This window comes from Coffea eugenioides, chromosome 5 (assembly GCF_003713205.1).
Source record: "Coffea eugenioides isolate CCC68of chromosome 5, Ceug_1.0, whole genome shotgun sequence".
Taxonomy (NCBI): Eukaryota; Viridiplantae; Streptophyta; class Magnoliopsida; order Gentianales; family Rubiaceae; genus Coffea; species Coffea eugenioides.
In genome coordinates this window covers 31,451,578-31,456,904 of record NC_040039.1, presented here as the reverse complement: position 1 = coordinate 31,456,904, position 5,327 = coordinate 31,451,578, and the positions used below count along the sequence as shown (strand labels likewise).

Below are 5,327 nucleotides of genomic sequence, written 5' to 3'. Positions count from 1 at the left end.
GAGTTGTCACATTATGCTTCCGTTCAGTGACGACTTTTGTTGTCATTGTTTTCCATCCATAAAAAGTGACGACTTTCTGGTGTCACTAGTGAAACTTGTTGGCAGTGACAACTTTTTTATTGTCATTTATTTTTTTGTAAAAAGCAATAATCTAATGTTAATTACGCAACATAGCTGCCAACAATCACAAAACGTTCATTGAGTAGCAAGGAGAAAAAAAAAGCCAACATACGAAAAGAAAGCCAACATTCATTTCCAATAGAAGATCAACCCAAATACATATATATATAAATGTTGCCTCAAATGAGTCATAAACCATGCACCATCCAAAATAAGCCATTCAGTTACAATACTAGTGATTTCCCATCCACAATAGAGAGTAGTAAAGTTCTATACAAAAATATGAGCACGATTCCCATCTAGAACAAAACATGAGCACGATAGGCCTTGTAGTCTTCAATTCAAAAACCATCTTCACAGCAATGACTGGCTTCTTCTTCTTGGGAATCGTGTTAGAACCTACACGTTACCAAAATTGAAGCAATGAGCACTGGTGTTAAAACTGGAACTACACTTCTAGATAGGCACCATATTATAAACACTAGATGGGGGAACTTGCAGGTGGGATCTCAAAGCACGTGTTTATAATGAAGCATGTATCTTGAGCGCATAAAGCCTAGTAATGAAAGTAGTAACTTAGACACACGAAGTTACTTAGCTACCTATCCAGTATCATGGAAGCAGAAAATACACACTCAATTCAACATCGAAGGGACACCATGAAAAAGCTGCTACATGTTGGCGTTAAAAAAAAATCACGACAAGATAAATTAAAGACTGGGTTCACAAAAAAGTTTTAGGAAAAATATCAATATATTCACAAACCTGTCCTAGAAGCAGTTCAGCCATTACACAACCAACAGACCACATGTCAATTGCAGTAGTATACTCAGTCGCCCCAAATATCAACTCTAGAGCTCTATAGTAACAAGAGCATATATAAGATATATTTGGTTCACCAGGCACCTGCAAAATGAAATGCAGTCTTAGCGAACAGTGTATGATCAAGGGCCAATTCTTGATTACTTAACATCAACTAATTCCAGCTAATTGTAAACTTAAACGATGCTTTGAGATGTTCTTTTAGCTTTTGGGCTCCCGATAGTTTCTTTTATGCTGGAAGAGGTCAATTCTGAGAAACAGCCTCGAGGTACCTCTGGAAAACAGCTTTTGATTTCAAGACAAACTACCTCTTCAAAAATTTAAACTGCTTCTTTTGAACAGCTTAAAAGAGGCTAAATGAGAACGAGAAATAGGTGCCAAAATATCAGGAGAAGCACAACATACCAACATTTTTGCACTTCCAAAATCACATATCTTCAGCTGATGAGTATGGGGATTGACCTGCAGTATGGTTTTCATTGTCAAACTTCAAAGTTCAGAGTTTAAAATAGCAATATGAAAGAAACAAATTAGAGAGTTTAAGCCCACGTCTATCACCTAGGCCGTGCAAAGATATAAACTCCTGAATACATGAGGTACTAAATCCTCAAAACTGCTAATCATGTTCTATACTTGGTTGGGTAAGAATTTAGAACACAAACCAGTCAGAGTACTCTGCACAAAACATGAGGGGAAAACAAGTGCTATTGCACAGTTCTAAGCAAGATGTTACTACAATTTCACCAACAAATGAAGACTATTGAATTAAATGACCCCCATCTAGATTAATACTAGCTTTAAAGAGGAGATAAAAATAAAAGCTCACCAATAGATTTTGAGGTTTAATATCCCGGTGGCATACACCAATTCCTAGATATAGACACATCAGCCTTTAGTACAAAATACTTTTCTAATATCAAACTAAAGAGAATAATTTGTTAACTAGCCTTTTCAAACATTAAGGCTACAAGTCATATGAAAAGCAGCCATAAAAGTAATATGAAAATTCATATGAAAAGCCATGAAATCAGTATCATATATCAAGAAAAGTAATATGTAAAGCAGCCACGAAATGAACATGAAATTAACCATGAAAGCAGTTTCCTAAAATCCAAAAAAGCCATATGTAAAGCAGCCATGAAATTAACCATGAAATCAATAGAAATTAAAGAGGAGAGACTTCAACAAATGCACTAGCAATCAACAAATGTTAATACCAACAAATGCACTAGCAATCACTTGGTGCAAGTTGGAACTGCAACAACTGCATAATCCCTATTCTTTTTGCTTCCTTTCTGTTTCTCTCTATTTGTCATTTTCTATTTTCAGGGACTTTGGTTAGGGAATTAAAGGCCCCATTAGAGAGGGGATTTGGTTACACTTATGAGAGAATCTAATTAATACAGACTGGATGTATTAACCATATATATAAAATAGACCATTTTTTTATTAGAATTTGTTCTTTTCGGTTTTTGACCATCTATAAGACTATGAAATGAAAGATAACCACCCCTGAATGTATTATATATATAAACTAGAGAACTTTTATCATACATTGTAAAAAATTTTGGATTTACCTTTAGTCTTTGCAATTTTTACGAAACAATGGCTTTCTCCAGTGGCTCCAAAAGTTTTAATAACCATTTCTTTTTATTTTTTTGGTCCTATGGGGGAAAGAATAAACCATTCTTTACAGCCATATAAACCCAAAAGGTCTAAAGAAAAAGCAAAATTTCTGTTCGCTGGCATTCTAACATCTTGATAACAAAAAATTGAATAATCAAGTTAAGAGAATAGAATAGCAAAGAATTTATTCCTTTTTCTCTGTTTTGCTGTGGTATATATTAAAACTTTGCTGTTATATATTTCATAAAAATGTCATGCAGTTCTTTTTCTTACCTTTTTCAGAGCAGTTTGAAAATCATGTGCCATATTTTGAGTCTTGGTTCCAATAAAAAGAGGAAAAAAATTCCTTTTTGTAGTTAAAAATAATTGAGAATTAATGACGTAGCTGCAATTTCAGCACCTGAACTTCAACATGTTATGTTATCCTTTGTTTCTACATTCATTTATTGATGATTGAATATTATCTACTGTTGCTATAAACTCACAAAAGAAAAAAAAATACAATTAATCTGCTGAGATGGAAAAGAAATTGCTCCAGTATTTAGTTTTAGGGTGAAAATGATAATTATTAAATGGATACACTTGATGGAAATTTGTTCATCTTTCATTTGAGTCAATTTTATTTTGAACTTTTCCCCTCTAAAAATATCCCTCCATGTAGTAACATCTTCTCAGGTTCTTTCTTCTTTATATTTTCTCCCTCCCAGATAAAATTAAAAGATGTTAAAGCCAGATACCTCTACGATGTTATGGAACAAAGTCAATAAAAGAAGAACTGTACACAGAAATTTCTCAAGATACAAACTGAAAATGCAACATTTCAGAAGCCCAAATTGCCTCAGATAATGGCAAGGAAATGAAGCCTTTCGGGGGCAGGACAGAAGCCATTGGATAATGAGCTAACAAAAACAGGGGAAAATTAAAATGTAGGTTCGAAAATGGCAAGGAAATGAAGAACAAAGGGGGAATACAGATATGAAAATCTTAACTATTACAAAAGATTAACCATTGTATGACTAAACACACATTGCACAACATGTTAACAGCAATTGAAACCCCAAAACAGTTTTCTGGCCAGTTCCCAAACGTGCAAAATTCTAGTAAAGTGCATGCTTGATTACCAGAGAGAGAGAGAGAGAGAGAGAGAGAGAGAGAACCAGAGAGTAAATTACATGGTATGGCATAAAGTACATTTAAAACAGCCAAATAAATTAGGCAAATCAGTCAAGTTCTCTTCCCCTTAAGGAAGCAATTAAATGGCACGACAAATTGTTTAATTTCTCTTTCATCCAACCAAATTAATGCTGTCAAAAAATGTTCGCATTTCATAGCTCCTCAAAGAAAGCCGGTTCTGACCATCCTAATCACAAAAAGGTTCCATCAAAATATAAAGCAAGCAATTTTTGGTTTAATCAGTCCAAATTTCTCGAAAACAGTGAAAAAATCCACAAATGAAAAAAAAAAAAATCTTGGATGAACCCTAACACTGTTCATACTCCAGATCGCAAGTGTTTCGGATGCGATTTGGCCAAGAGTATTACCTTCCCCACTGCTAATTAACAATCTAGTTCATAAATTAGTCTTTACAATAGAAGGCTGAGCAGCTTTTGAAAGCAAAAAAAAAACACATACCGCACAATTAGCTGAAGAGGGGGTCGGAGAAAAGTCTAAGCTGAAGTCGCGGAACGAGGAGGGAGCTTGGAAGTGTTCTGACTTCGCTTCTTCGGCGAGCTTGACCTGAAGATTGGCACTCGTCAATGGTGCTTCAGAGGAGCATTTTGCGGAAGCAGAAGGTGTTTGAGGTCCAGAGTTTTTTTGTGTTCACCATAGGAAGGAAAGACTGAGAATGAAATTTGTCTAAGTGTTGGAAGAGAGAAGCGGCGAGACTTTTGTTTGTCTGTGAACAACCAAAAACGACGTCGTTTTGTAGAGATTTCAGCCACCCGCCTCGCGCCTCTTTCAGATTTCAGACTGGCGCTCTTTTTTTTTTGGCATCTAAGCACGTCTTTGAGATTCCAGGATTCACCTTTAGCTTCATACATTTTTTTTCTTTTTTTTTTCCCTGGTCAAATTTTTTTTTCAGGTTTCTTTTTTCATACTTAATCTCTTTTTTTTTTCCTTAATCTCATCTATAAATATCAAATAAATTATTTGATATTGGTTTCTTTTTTGTGCATGTATATATATATATATGTGTGCTTGTTTGTGTCTATATACATCTTTTTGGGTTTGGACAACTCAATATACAAATTATTTAAGAAATTACCTTACAATAAAACTTACACAATAAAACATGTTTCAAAAATTTAACATGCATAGAATTGCTTATATACAGTATAGCACTTCTTACTCATGCTTATCCTACTCTTTGTCTATTACTTAGTTTTTATAATAAATTAAAAGAAACATGTAATCAAATATTCTGTTAAATGTGTTACAACTCTCAATCTTATTGCACGACAGATATTTTACTGAATAATTTTAATTTCGTATATACCCATTCCATATGAAAATAATTATTACTTATGATGTATTACACGTTATACTAATCTTTCACAGTGCTAACATTAGACTACAAATTATATTCAATTACACTTTTTCAAATTATTTCAGTTATTGATTTTTGGGGGTTGTTATAAGTAATAATAAACAATTCATGAAAAAATTTTTATGCTCAGACATGTCTATTATGTCAACTTAGCAAAAATTACAAATATCTAAAACTAGTTTGTTATTATATCATTTGCATTTTGCTAATA

The 5,327-nt window shown here is 33.6% G+C and overlaps 1 long non-coding RNA gene across 1 annotated transcript; it reads right to left on the bottom strand.

The window, feature by feature from the left end:
• Positions 1 to 259: 259 nt before the first annotated feature.
• On the bottom strand, positions 260 to 4,326 carry LOC113772093. Its single transcript, XR_003468474.1, has 5 exons — positions 4,201 to 4,326; positions 1,769 to 1,812; positions 1,348 to 1,404; positions 886 to 1,026; positions 260 to 519 (listed from the first exon to the last, which is right to left on the bottom strand). It is a non-coding gene; the product is annotated as an uncharacterized LOC113772093 (long non-coding RNA).
• Between the last annotated feature and the right edge of the window lie 1,001 nt (positions 4,327 to 5,327).